Below are 15,096 nucleotides of genomic sequence, written 5' to 3'. Positions count from 1 at the left end.
GAAACTGGTCTGGAAACAGCAGATGGAGAAAAGAGGTGAAAGCTACAGTTAGCTGTACACTAAGTGTTATTGAACAATAACCCCTTGTATCTTAAGAAAGTCAGGAAAACGGACAGCCTTACAAGCTGCCCATTTTCTCCTGTGAATCTCTCTCGAGGTGACTCGGAGGTGCCTTGTCTTTCCTCTTTGGCACCATTGGTTCTCGTGTTTTCTCTGGCCTACTGCATCCCATCCCATCCAGGCTTGCAGTGAGGAAGACCCTGCTCGCCTGGAAAGAGGGGCCGGACAGGAAGTGCTGTTGGGCTAGCGTGGCAGTTTGCCTGTTGATTTCAGTCCTTGCAATGTGGGATGGTCGGCTGCGCCCCGCCAGCATTGCCGGGTCTGCCCCGACCACACCAGGTTTGCAGACAGAAACAGAGACAGTAAGCCTGCGGGCTGGGGGCGGGGACCTCCGGACCAGTGCCCATCCCTACCTTCCCAGAGTCTGTTCGTACAGCCTGCCAAGTGAAGTGCGCCCCGGAGCGTGCTTTCTAACACCAGCCCCGGGGAACAATCTCTCCCAAACCCGCTGCAGCGGGGGCGCGCGGTCGGGGCTCCCGCCTCGCCCACCCTACGGTTTAAGCGTGTGTTTTAATATATTTTAAAAACCTGACAGTACACAGTGGGGACGCAGGGCGGGAAAGGCTGGAGGGCTCATTTTCGTGGCCAGGCTTGCTGCTCCGGGCTCACGAATTAGGCCCGAGCTGCAGAGTCAAACCTTTTTCCCGCCGCAGGGAGCTCGGGGTAGCGGGCGGTTAGGGGAGGTGAACGACGATGGGGGCGCTGCGGGCGGCTGGAGCTTCTGGCGTCCCGGGCCCAGGCGGCCAGCCAGGAGGCGGAGGCCGGCCGCGAGAGCCGGGCGGAGGCCTGGCAGGTGCCCCTGGGCGCGGAGGCTGATTGGCAGGTGCGGGAGTGGGTGGGGAAGGCGGGGGCTGGGCCTGGCGCTGCGGGAGGCTGCGGCCCCGCCTCCCCGCCCCCGCCGCGGGACTATCTGGTCCCGGCAGCAGCGATGTCCCCCGGCAGGAATGTCCCTCCTCAGATAATGTTATTTATATCTCTGGGCGGGTCCGCGGCTCGGCAGCACCAGGCGCCCGGCGGCTGCTGTGCTAGGAGCCCCGTGCTGCCCTCTTCCCCCTGCGCCGCCGCCGCCCCTGGGCTCGGGGTGGCCGCTGCTACAGCCCCAACGCAGGTGAGTCCCGGGAGGGCCCAGCGGCCGGCGGGGGCTGGGTGCGGGTGCGGATGCGCGAGGCTGGGGCGCGCGGCGCGAGCGCAGAGGAGGCGCTGGGCCCAGGGGGCGCGTGACGCGCGGGGCCCAGGGGACCGGGTAGGGGCTCAGCCCCAGGTGCGGGGCGTAGGGCCCAGGAGGCCCTTGGCGGCTGCGGCAGCGAACACCCTGGGGCGCGGGAATCCGCGTGGGCTTCGGAGGCACTTGCCGAGCGGGGCGCTTTGCTTTGGAGAGCTGGATCCTGGAGCGTCGCCCTGGGGCTCTGGGAGGGCGGAGGTTGTTGGGGGGGGGGCGGTGCGTGTTTAAGTCTCGGGCCGCATCCTCCCGGACCCCGGCATGGGGGCAAAAGGTATTCTGTCTCGAGCTTGTCGGACCTTCGCGGTGCCCTCCGCCTCCTGCTGCGGGGCTTCTCAGCCCGGGGCCGCTCAGATTCTCTTCTAGGGAACTTGTCCGCGCGCTCCCCAGGCAGCCCAGTGTCCAGTGTCCAGGCAGGGAGGACAGGGAGGGTCAGCGGAGGCGGGGGGGGGGGGGGGTCCGACCGCCGGCCGCAGGGAACGATGCGGAGTGGCTGGGTGCAGACCCAAGGAGGAAAGAGCAGAATGCCCGAGGCATATTCCAAGGACCTCCTGACCTCCTCTCCCAAAGAGTTCTCCAAGCTGCTGCTGTCCACTATACTCTCACCCGCCTCACCAGTTCCTCTTTCTCCAACAACTTGGCCCTGAGAAAAATAGCAGAAAGTGGGAGAAATAACAGGAGCTTTAAAACCATCCCCAACTCCCACTAACTCTTCCAGACTTCCGAGGGTGGGGAAGTTGCTGTGGGCTTGAGTACCGTTTCCGTGACAACAAGCTCCAGGTAGGGCCTTGATTTACAGCCTATTAATATCCAAACCACTGTTTTCACTGAGCAATTAGAGGCGTCAGGAGTTGATAATAACGCGCTAAACTGGCTGAAGGGAAATGAAAATCCACTTAAAAAAATTTTTTTTAGGTGCATCAGATGGGGGGGAGGGGTGTGGAGAGATAGTGACCGTATTTGTGTAACCATAACTCCTGTCTGTGGAGAGCCTAGGCTGTTACCTCCAGACAGGAGATAGCAATCCAAAACTCATAGCCTTGAGTTGTTCTGATCTATACTTCAGTTTCTAGGGAAAATGATTCAGGTGGCTCCTGAATGAGAGGAGTCTGCAAATCAGAAGTTTTAGGGACCTCTATATTGTCCACTAACCTATCTTCAGGTTCACAGATGGTTCTGAATTTGATTCTAGAATTCGCTCTTTGACCACCCTGTGATCTAGGGCAGATTATTTCCTATTTCAGGCCAGAGTCAGACTTTTACTCTTTTTCTAGGAGCCCTGGATTCCAGAATGTCTTTAAAGACTCTTTTTTGTAAGCACAAAATGTTTAAGTGTAGGACATGCCCAGCACCCAACACAGTAGGCTTGTACTTGCCCGGAGGTTTGGGGCTAATTAGGAGAAGGAATGTTAGGCTCACGCTGGAGAGCCTACCAGCCTTGAAACTAATGGACTCCTCAGAGGTGGATCATTTATACAGAACTTTATCAAATTCTAGAGTAAAACACAGCTGAAAAACATAAACCCTACATTCTGAAAAATGGTCTTTATACCCCTTAGCTGTTGCTCTTAGCTTTATCTGTGGCCCAGTCACAAAGATTGGGGATGAGCCAGACCTGTTAATCCTAAATTCTCGGAAGGCTCAGAGTCCACTGGTGGAATTGAAAGCACCTGAAATCTCCCAGGCATCCAGGACGGGTCTTGTAGCACAGGCATATCAAGTTTTCCTGACTGGCTTGCCCAGCTGAGAGCTGGGATACCAGGATACCACTTTTGCTCTGGTTGTGGCTTCTTCCAAATGTTCTGAGGGTGTCCTCTAGCTGAACACCTACTAGATGATTAGCTTTGGGGTACATAAAGGTATGGCAGTAGGTGCACTCCCATGAGGGATCATATTTGACAAGCCAAAAATGACTATTTTAGTCATGAAAGTTTTGAACTCAAGTCAAAATCTGACGGTTCTGCCACAATTCTGAAAACAAACTGGGTAAACGAGAGTAATAATAGCTTTCATTTTTTTCCATCTTTTCTACACTGGTGCCTGTCTGGTAGTGGACACTCAGTTCGTCTTTGTTGAATGAAGAAGAGAATGAACAAATGAATGCTCAGAGGTGTTTTTTTGTTTTGTTTTTTATCCTATTGTCACAGTAACTCTGTGAGGTAGTTTATATCATCAGCATTTTACAAGTCATGAAACAGACTTGGGATTAAATAATTTGTCTCATATCACACAGCTGATGAGAGGTGAGGCCAGGATTCAAACGCTGTTGTTCGGTACCTACTCTCTTTTTAAGGTTAGGCATTCAGCAGGGGATGTAGAAGTACAAGTCGGAAAAATTCGATTATAGGATGGCCTGTTAGCCTCACAGTCTTTCACTCTCAAAACTTCGGGTTATAATTCTGCATCTGTCTGTGAAATAATGTTGCCTGAAGACGGTATTGAGTACTTATTTGCTCAGAGGTGTTTAGCCTGGCCCATTATGTTCAGGTCATTGTTTCAAGGACGGAACTGAAATTTTGGCAGTAGTCAAAGCATGGATTTTTTTGAAAACAGATTTTCCTTTCAGTTGAGGAAGTGGCCAGGAGGGCTTGATGATGCATGGGGACAGTGTGATAGAACAGAGGATGACTATAAAAAATTCACGAGGCAAACGCTATTGGAGTGGGAAGGGACCTTAGAGGTCACTGAGTCCAGCCTTCTGTTTATGTGGCTGCTGCCTGAAGGGGAGACCTAACTGCAGTTTACCTGGTCATCTCTGTAGGGCTATGATGTGCCTTCCATGTTTCTTACTCTTGTTTGCCCATTTCCTTCCTCCCTCTCTCCCAAGACCAGTATTAGGTTTATTTCCTCAAGTTCTGCCTAACCAAACCACTGAAGTATTCTTTCCTTTGAGGGAGACTGTGAGAGCATCCATTTTAATATCCAATTACTTTCACCTTAGTAAAATCTTAAAAAAAAAAGTACTGGAGGTAAGCAGGTGAGAAGACATTAGTGAACATTAAACTCTAAACTGTTCCATAATCTCCGCATTGCTTGTTAGGTATACAGATATATGCATTTTCGCATGATAGGTGTGTACATTACTATCTTGAGCTAGTACAAAACTTAAGATAAATATGTAACATTTCTGGGACAGTGGGGAAAGAAAGGACTTTGGGGGAATTATTGGGAGTGTCAGATACCTGTTTTAATCTAAACCAAATCACCAAGTTGCTCTTGAACTGCGTTATTTCAGATTGTAAAATCAAATGCAAAATTATACTCTCTATCCAAGACCTTAAAATGTAGGAAATCTGACCAACAGGAGGTTTAAAGTGATATAAAGCACATTTCTTCATTATCCATAATTTTTTCTTACAACCTCAGACCTGCAGATTAACATTTATCAGTTGATTTTGGAGGATCAAGAATGAAAATAATTGTGTTGTGTGGGCTGATGAGAAATTTCATTTTATAATGAGGACAGGCAAGGAAGTTCATGGATATTGGGTTCTGAAACCATATGGATATCACTAGTCAGAAATTGCTGTGGAAAGAAGTATTTCATCTTAGAAGTAGTTTGTATTGACTCAGTTGATTATATAGATAGCTCTTTGGTTACTCCTCTACCCTAGGTAAGAAATCTGGGGGGGCGGGGGTGGAGAAGAAATGCAGTGGTCTGTGTGCCCAAATCATCACGTAGCATTTGCTGGATTATCACAAAGATGCCTCTTTTTTCTGCCAACCCCAAGGGGTGAAGGTCACCTGGTTTTGGAGATGGAGATGGTGATCAAGGGTGTAGGAGGCAGTCAGAATTCACTGTCAGATCTGGCTCCAGTCACTGAATTGTCAACTCCCCTTGGTAAATATTTAGAAAATGTCATAGCATGTTTCCCTTTGTTGCTGTGCTTATTTCTTAATTCACAGCCGAGCAATCCAAGTTCTGCCATTTTCAGCCAGCCTTAGCTGAACATCAAACCACCAGGGGATCCCCAGCCTTACAGCTAACACAATTTTAGAGGCGGTCATAGACAGAAAATGCTTCCTCAGTGGAGATTGCTGGCTAGCTTATGACATTCCCAGACCACCTTTCGTTGTTCTGTTTCCTTCTCCTGGTGGCAGGAAGCATTACGAAGCTGTCGTCTTCCTACCGCAGTGAGGCCTTCTCAGGCTTTGCTGTGCTTAATTTCTATACTGTACCTGTGCAGATCTGGACAAGGGTATAATTACAAGGGCAATTAAAACCCATATATCATGTTCGCAATGGGGGCAAAAGTGGGGCTTCCTTTCTTCCTTTCATTTGAATGCTATAAATTTAGCAAATGAAAAGGTACAGGGTTAGAAAAAAATAGACTTTGCATTGAAAGGGGCTCAGATCATCCAGGATAGTTATGAAAAGAATAACAGGGCACCTTGGCAGCTGAAGAACAATAATTGCTTTGAATTATAGTCAATTCAGGAGTTTCCACTATCATGAAAAGGAACAGAAAGTTGTATAATCCTGAAACTGAGTAAGTTGAAAATCATTTCCATTTGTATTAGGGTGTGTCTCATTTGAGAATTCATAGCGCTTCCAATAAAACGAAGCACACTTTAGAGATATAACTTACGAGGCCTGGAGAGAGACCCCTAGCTTCATTCTGTCCCTCTGCTTAGTTCCTGCCTGTTTCTGGAAGCCCCCTAGGAGTGGTCAGCAAGGTGCATCTCCCAGCATATTTTCTCAGGAGTAGAAAAGTAAAAGAAGCCCTTTCCTAATACTGCCTCCAAGCCATAAGTCAGAGAAAGAGCTGGAAAGGCCTGAGAGAGCCATTTGAGAAATATTCAGAGACAGCAAGCATTGTGTACCTACTGTGTGCATTACACTGTTCTATGCTGAGGACATGAAAAGGCATCAGATGGAGACCTGCTGGTCTGGTGGGGAAATATGCTTGCAAACAAGTAATGATTCAACAGGGCACCTGAGAGAAAGCCCATGGGAGAAAGAGTCTAATTCGTTATTATTATTACTATTATTATTATATAGTATTTTGACAGAGAGAGAGAGAGCAAGTGAGCAGGGGAGGGGCAGAGGGATAGGGAGGATCTGACGCAGGCTCCACATTGTTAGCACAGAGCCTGACACAGGGCTCGAACCCACGAACTGTGAGATCATGACCTGAGCCAATACCAAGAGTCAGAGGCTTAACCGACTAAGCCACCCAGGCACCCCAGAAAGGGTCTAATTCAGGTGGGAGAGTGCCTAGGATTTCTCTAAGGAAAGAAGGAGGAATGAGTAGGGGTGGGGGCTTAGGCACCTCACCCACATAGATGTGCAATAATGCATGAGTAAGTTAGGGGATGGGGAGTAGTCCCCTGTGGCTGGAATGTAGGGCACAGCCCAGGAAGCGGCCAAAATATGACTGGAAAGATGGTTTGGGTTCAGTTTGTGGAGAGGCTTGAACCGTCAGAGGTTCAAGTTGAAATCGATAAAGGCTTTTGAGCAGGGGAGGGACCAGATCAGATGCTTGTTTAAACAAAGCTCACTAGTGGTGGGAAAGGGATTGTGAACTGGAGATTAGCTGGCACAAGTTGATGGTCACATAGATGATGTATAATCCACTCAGCTTCCAGGATGCCTTTGTATATGCATCATCTTATTTTATTTTACAATGACCGTGTGAAGAAGCAGGGAAGACCTCATCGTTCATGCTTTACAATAGAGAAAATGGGGGTGCCTGGGTAGCTCAGTTGGTTAAGTGTCCGACTTCAGCTCATTTCATGATCTCACGGTTTAAGTTCGAGCCCCTTGTTGGCTTCTGCGCTGACAGCCTTGAGCCTGCTTCAGTTTCTCTCTCTCAAAAATAAATAAACATTAAAATATAAATATATAGATATAAATTATAATAGAGAAAACAGGATTAGAAACAAATAATGATTTGCCCAAACACCTTGTTTATGTAGTTCATGAGGGAACCTGACTTTGACCCGATTTCCTAGTACCAAGGCTGGGGCTTTGTCCAGATCTTCTCTTCAGTGGAATAATTGAATACTCTGGGCCTTCTGGTTGAGACAGTGATTGCTTACTTTCTTCAGAACCTTCCATCTAAGTTTGTTGGAGAGAGGGAGGAGGAAACTTGTTACAGTATTTTCTCTTTAAGTACAAAACCTCAAGAGAAACCCTCTAGCCTGTACACAGGTGCTGTCCTAAATTATGAATTAATCTTGAGCATGTATGTGGATTCCCAACGTGCTGAAGGTAAATGATAGCTTTAAATACTATCAATTGAAGTTCTGTATTTTTCACTTCTTTACTCCAAATTTGCTGGGCATTACTAGGCTTATGCCTCATTTTTTTTTTATATATATATATATATTTTTTTTCAACGTTTATTTTATTTCTGGGACAGAGAGAGACAGAGCATGAATGGGGGAAGGGCAGAGAGAGAGGGAGACACAGAATCGGAAACAGGCTCCAGGCTCTGAGCCATCAGCCCAGAGCCCGACGCGGGGCTCGAACTCACAGACAGCGAGATCGTGACCTGGCTGAAGTCGGATGCTTAACCGACTGCGCCACCCAGGCGCCCCGGCTTATGCCTCATTTTGAAGTGATCTTAGTGTTTTGGTGTTTTGATCTTAGTGATCTTGGTGTTTTGATTTGTACTTTAAACTTCAATAAATATTTATAGAGCTTTCTTTTATTTGCCAGACATATTCTAGGTTTAGGGGATATAGCAGTGAAAACGGCAAAACAGACCCCAAATTTGATGTCACGGAGCATACGTAGCAGTTGGGTGAGATGGGAACTAAACAGCAACAACAAACAGATGAGTATATATTATAATTTGCTATAAAGGAAAAGCAGCGTGAAGAGAAAGAGAGGTAGTTCTATCTGAGGTAGGATGGTAGGGAGAGCCTTCTCTGATGAAGTTTAATTTGTGTGGAGAGCCAAACCAAGCGAGGGAGGGGAATGGGGGTGTTTGGGGGAAGAGATTGAGATTGAGGGCAAAGGCCGTAAGGTGGGGTCACTGCTATATACAAGGAGAGGGCAGAAAGCCAGTGTGACTGGAGAGGAGGGACAAGAGTGAGTGCAGGATGTACCGTTGGAGAGGAAATGGGGTCTGGATCATGCCGGCTTTGCAGCCGTCCTAGGACTTTGTGTTTTAGCCATGCGATAGGAAGCTACCAGAAGTTGCAGGCAGAGGAGTGGTTTGTTCAGATTTGTCTATGAGGAAGATCTTTCTGGCTGTCCTGTGGAAGACCGACTGTAGAGAACAGGAGGGGAAACAGGGAGTAAAATGAAAGCTACTGTAGTGGTCCACGTTAGAGATGACGGACCAGCATGACAGTGGTGGGGTGGCGAAATGCAGCTGGCTTCTGGATGGAATTGAAGGTAGAGCTCATGGGATTTGGAGATAGAGGATGAGAGAAAAAGAATAAGTCAAGGATGACTCAGTTGCTTTTGGCCTGAGCAACTTTAAGAATGAAAAAGCCATTTACTGAGATGGGATATATCCTGTCAAATGTTGTGTGGACTCTTACTTTTTATTTTTGTTGTAATTGAGTTGATTTGGAATGGACTCAGGCAGACTTTTCCTTTAAGTACACCCAAAAGAAGGTGTTTTATGGTGGGTGACTCATGACATCTGCTTATTTTGAATTAGAGCCTTAGATGTACAGTTAGTTCTGTGTACTTTATGCTGTTACTTTCAGGTCATTGTCACAACATCTTCACTATGTGATAGAGATTAAGATACAATGCAAACAAGATGGAAATATATTTCACTTTATAATTAGAAATGTTTTAAATGTGTTGTTTAGAGCCTCAACATCTTTTAACACTTTCTGGTTGTCATATTTTAAAAAACTTTTAAATGAATTCATGCCAATGATTAAGAAGTGTATCCACATTGCACAAGGGTATACTAAAAGACTCCCTTCCCTTACCTCCAATCCTACTTCTAAAAAGTTATCAGTGTCAACAGTTTCCTGTGTATCCTTTGAGAAAAATTAATTGTATATATAAGCATATATATAAATATGCTTAGTAACTTAGTAGTCCTCAGGCCTGGAGTCCAGCTTGCTTGCTTTTTTTTTTTTTTTTTTAAGAGAGACAGCACACGCGTGCTCACATATGCCTGTACGAGTTGGGGAGGGGCAGAAGGAAAGGGACAGAGATTGAAAATCTTAAGCAGGTTTAAGTGCCCAGCATGGAGCCCAAGACAGGGCTCTATCTCACAACTGTGAGATCATGACCTGAGACAAAATCAAGAGTTGGATGCTTAACTGACTGAGCCACCTAGGCGCCCTCAGCTTTCTGTCAATTAGGGGTCTTCCTCTTCTAAGCCATCCTGCACTGACAAGCTGTGTTTGTCCTCTAATATCCCTTCTTAGAAACCTCTAGCAGTTCCCCTCTAGGTAGAGGTGGAAATCCAAATTTATACAGTTGACTTTTAAGAACCATAACCTGGCTCCAATCTCTTTTTCTACTTTTATCTCTTACCAATTCCCATCACAAACCCTTTCTTTGAACCAGGTTTGTCTGCTTCGACTCATTCAGACCGGAACATTTCTCCCAGATTTGGAGTGGTTTCCATCAGTCTTTCTGGAACACTCCAGCCAGCCCCTAGTAATCTCTCCCTTCTACAAATTTGCTAGAGTTAGTTACATGTGCTATTTAATTGAACATGTTCATAGACTTCATTTATTATTATTATTATTATTAAACTTATGTCTATTATTTGCTTTGCTAGGCAGCTCTTGAAGGCAAGAACTGATTTATGAATTACAGTTGTAGGTCTTACATAAAGCCCTGCATAATGCTTTTTCACATAGACGTTCAATTAGTAATTTTTGGAATGTGTGCTTTGACAGTCATCCCCTATTGGGGTGGTTCTGGTGCACAGGGATTATATTAATTAAAAATTCTCCGATAATGGCTGCAACAGAGGCACCTTCTCAATGAGTTACATAGGTGTCCATTCCCAAGGAATGGTAAATGGACTCTGCTCCTTTGGATATCGAACTTCTAAGAGGCATAGTCTCATGCTGTCATCCCCTCTTCAGATGGCCTTGTATCTAAATGTTAGAAACAAGGTATTTTCATTTGCTCCTAAATGACGAAATACAGTTACTTAGTGGGCATGGCTACCATGTGATTAAAAAAAATGTATTATATTTATGACAAAATTTACCACTTTAACTCTTTTTAAGTGTTTGGTTCAACGGCATAAGTACATATACGTTGTACACATTGTTGTGTATCTCCAGAACTTTTTTCATCTTCTAAAACTCAAACTCTGTCCCCATTAAATACTAACTCCCCTCAACCCCCAGCACCTGGCAACCACCGTAGAGACTTTCTGTCTCTATGAATTTGACCAGTCTAGGTACCTCCTATAAATGGAACCCTACAGTATTTGCCCTTTTGTGTCTGGCTTATTTCAGTTGACATAATGTTTTCAAGATTCATCCAGGTTGTAGCATGTGTCAGAATTTCCATTTTAAGACTGAATAATATTCCACTGTATGTATTTCTCACATTTTGTCCATTCATCCATCTCTGGACACTTAGGTCACTTCCATCCCTTGACTATTATGAATAATGTTGCTATGAACATGGATATACAAGTATCTCTTTGATACCCTGTTTTCACTTCTTTTGGGTATATACTTAGGAATCCATACTCCAGTTTATTGTTGGATCATTTGGTAATTCTATTTTTAATTTATTTCAGGATCCAAACCAAGCAATTTTAATATTTCTCCCTGGTCTCCAAAGGGAAGGGCAAAATTTATTAACATCCTCACCTTTGGAACCAAACTGAACTTGAGAATTGTTTATTTGAAAACACTGTCTTTGGGGGATAGTTTGTTATCAAAACTCTTCCATTTGTCTGTATATTAGTGTGCCTGTTTTTAAATCCTAGGCTTTTAGAGGGCAGGCAGGAGATGTTTAATTTGCTTTGTAAAACATGTAACCCAAACTTAGGTGGGGAAGGGTGTAAATAGTATGTGATGATGTATTTCAACCAAAATATCTCCTTGAGCTGGATGACAAGAGCCTGGGTTGTTTCCAGCTCCTTTTCTCTTGCTGTTTGCCCTTGGGCAAAGAGCTTCTTCTTTCTCTAACTTTTTTTTTTTTTTAAGGGATTTTTTTGGTGCTTGTGATGGCACCTTAATATATATTATTATCCTTAAAAATGTATCTACAGACTTCCTTGTAATGCCTAAGTGTGCCTTCTCTTCATAGCCTTGCCTGACAGTCCCTCTCCCTCCCAGGTCCTGGCATAGCACAGGAATGCTTCCTCCCATGTGTTTTTGTAGGACCGTTCTCCTTCCCTTGTTATGGGATGGATCATCTTGTTTTGTAATGGTCAACTTGCCTCCCATATCATTAGACTATGCTTCTTGTGATGGAGAACTAGGTCGTCTCTGTGGTCGTCTCCTCCCCCCTCACTCCGCCCCTCCCTCCTCCCTCTTCCTCCCCCCCACCTCCCTCCTCCTCCTCCTCCTCCCTCCTCCCCCCCCCCCCCTTTTCCCCCTTCCTCCCTGGCACCATGCTTGGTACACAGAGGGGAGTTACTCAAAAATAGTTCTTGATTAGGGGCACCTGGGTGGCTCAGTCAGTTGAGTGTCTGGCTCTTGATCTTGGCTCAGGTTGTGATCTCATGGTCATGGGATTGAGCCCTGTGTTGGGTTTTGCACTGACAGTGCAGAGCCTGCTTGGGATATTCTCTCCCTCCCTCTCTGCCCCTCCCCCACTTATGCATGTGTGCACTCTCTCTCTCAAGATAAATATACCTTAAAAGAAGTTATTGATTACAAATTAATGAATGTTTGAAATTATATATAATTGAGTTATATATACATATGTACTTGGAAATGAAGATTTTTATAATGATTATAATAAGTCAACATTTATAAGTGTCTCAGCATACTGTGATAGGCTGAGAACTTTGTGTGTGTTTGTCATTTCTCTTATTATCCTAATTTGACAGATGAAAAATATCTGGCTTAAAGAAGTTTATTTACCCAGAATTCTACACTGAGAAGATCAAAGCTGGACTTGAACCCTGAAGTATTTATTCTGGAGTGCTTGTTTAGAATCACTGTGCCCACCATATTTGGGCAGAGGTCAATAGTCCATGGCTCTTAATTCTAAGAGTGTCTTTTTCCCCTTTATTTTGCATCTTTAATGGTCTGAAATTAGGTAACTAGTTGTATACCTTTATATGTTGCTTTATATTTGCAATGATTTAACCTAATAGGCTTGAATCCCCTTATTAGCTTTTAATAAATAATTAATGTTCTGAATCCTACTTCCAACATAGTTCTTTGACATCTGAAGATGAAGATACTAATTAGTACTCTACAGTATGCCCGCTGTCATAAGGCAGCTCTCCATAGCTGTACTAAAACTGCTTTAGAAGAGATCTGATATTGTCAAATTAGATAGCCCTCTTCCAGACCCACATCCCACATTCTCTGCAGTATTTGACTTTGTTAACCACTCTTGGCTGGAAAGTAAACTCCCTCTTGGCTTCTGCGATCCAGGCTCTCCTTTTTCTCCTCCCATCTTGCTTACACCACAGCCTTGCTTTCTTTCTCTTTCTTTCCTCCTTCTCTTTTCTTTCTCTTTTGTTCCTTCTTCTCCACCAGCTCTTTATTTTATTTTATTTTATTTTATTTTATTTTATTTTATTTTATTTTAGAGAGAGACAGAGACAGAGCACGAATGGGGGAGGGGCAGAGAGAGAGAGGGAGACACAGAATCTGAAGCCAGGTCCAGGCCTCGAGCTGTCAGCTCAGAGCCCAACGTGGGGCTCGAACCCACAAACCGCGAGATCATGACCTGAGCCGAAGTCAGCCACCCAACCAACTGAGCCATCTAGGCGCCCCATCTACCAGCTCTTAAATGTTGGGGCTGCCAGTGCATCTAAATCCTTATATGTAGCCCCACAAAGGGCTGTTACTTTGTAGCAGTCTGCTAGCTGTCTTCATTCGGTTCAACAGAATGTCTCAAACTTACTAGGTAGCAATAGGGCCACTGGGCTCCCTCCCTCACCCCCAAACCTGCTCTTCTACCTGTTTTCATAGCTAGGTTTTCATTGTCACTATTGTCCCAAGTATGAATTTCAGCAACTTTTTTGGATTTTCTTCTCTTCACACTTCTGTATCCAGTTGGCTGCCTGTTCATTTTTCCTCCAAAATTTTCAAATTAGTTTCTTTGAATTTTCACTGTCTTATGTTTGAATAATTGGCCTTCAGACTCTTATCTTTCTGACCATCTTACACTTTGATCTAAGAATTATCTTTAAACATGAATGTGAGTCATTCAACTGCTTTAAAGCCCTCAGTGGTTCGTTCTCATTGCCCCAGAATAAATTTTAAACAGGCAGGCACCCTGTCCCGGCATCCCTGCCAGCTTCATTCCCTTTCTATTTACTGTACATTGGATGCTTGTGACTGTGTCGTTTCAGGTGCGTTTTCACCTCCATGACTTTGCTTCCACTATTTTCTAGGCCTGGAAATGTCTTTCTCCCTTTTTTTAGCTGTGAACTCTCACACATATATCTTTCAAGGCCCTACTCAAACATAACCCCTCTGATACTTTTCCTGTTCCCTGAAGCAGGAAGACATCCACTCTCTCCTATGAGTTCTCAAGGCGTCACTTTTCACATTATACCCTGGTTGATTATGGACAGGTCTGACTCTCCTCTACATTATGGGTTCCTTGAAGAAGGGACATTTGTCTGGTGCCCATGTGGACACTGGTGCCTAGCAGCATCTGGCGCTTGTATGGAGCTCAAGAAATGTGGATTGATTGAGTGATAGGGGGAGTTTCAAGAAGCACTGAAAGTAATCCTCTAAATGGTGACCTATGAAGATTATGAAGAAGGGTTAATGGGAGATAATCAGTGTTGATGGCGTAGGGGTAAGGAGTGAAGAGGAATGTTTGAGACCTGGGTGGAGGCTGTCTTCCCACCTCTGTGTTCTCCAATTGTTTTCCATTTATTGGACACAAAAGTAACAGCTGATTTTTAACTTACATCATCAGAATATGTCTATTGCTAGGAAAATTTAGTTATTCATCCAGAATACAGTCACTCCCACCTCATTTTTCAGTGAATGTTTGAGGCTGACCCTTAGAAAGCAACTATGAAAGGCTCTTTGAGTGGGTGTTTCAGACTGATATACACAAGATTTGTTTTATAATGGTGAAGAATTAAGAAAAACATTTCAGAGAAAAGAGCAAAAGTTCCTGCATAGAAGTCCTTTTTTGTTTGGTTGGTTTTCTTTTTCTTTCTTTTTTTTTTTTTTTCTGGATGCATGTAATCTTTTTTGTTTGTTGTCACGAAGGTATGTCAACGTAGAAACTACCTTGTAAAATGTTACAGTACTATTAGTTGGTTTCTCTGCCCTCATTTTTGCCTTACCCAGACAAAAAGTGAGTTTCACCAAGACTCATGAGAATACTGCTTGCTCAGGCCTTTGAGAGCATTTTTGTTTCTTTTAACAAAACTCTCTGTCATGGACACACTCCCACCACGATCCAACAGCTCTCTTCTTTTACTGTGTTCTGTGCCCATTGATTGATAGGAAGTGGTTTTTAACTTCCAAAGGCAGTGAGTGGAGCTGCTAGGCTTTTATAAATATGTTGGGGCGGGGGGAGGGTCTGAGATGAACTGATGAATGGAAGGCCCTCCAAAGGTCTTGGGAAGATGTGTCCAAGATAAAGAAGGGCAAAGGACAAAGTTAGACCTTGTGCAGGGGACCCGAGTGTAGAAAGACAAAGGAAG

The 15,096-nt window shown here is 44.7% G+C and overlaps 1 protein-coding gene across 2 annotated transcripts in view; it reads left to right on the top strand.

Moving 5' to 3' along the window:
- The first annotated feature begins 1,096 nt into the window (after positions 1 to 1,096).
- The window catches only part of SPTB (spectrin beta, erythrocytic), a 128,325-nt gene continuing 114,325 nt past the window's right edge, over positions 1,097 to 15,096 (top strand). For both annotated transcript variants that reach the window (XM_023255769.2, XR_002743150.2), the window contains exon 1: positions 1,097 to 1,228. The gene's annotated coding sequence lies outside the window, so the exon portion shown is untranslated. The remainder of the gene's footprint in view (positions 1,229 to 15,096) is intronic.

This window comes from Felis catus, chromosome B3 (genome assembly GCF_018350175.1).
Source record: "Felis catus isolate Fca126 chromosome B3, F.catus_Fca126_mat1.0, whole genome shotgun sequence".
Classification (NCBI taxonomy): Eukaryota; Metazoa; Chordata; class Mammalia; order Carnivora; family Felidae; genus Felis; species Felis catus.
The sequence above is the reverse complement of the archived record's forward strand: the minus strand, read 5'-3'. Positions and strand labels throughout refer to the sequence as shown.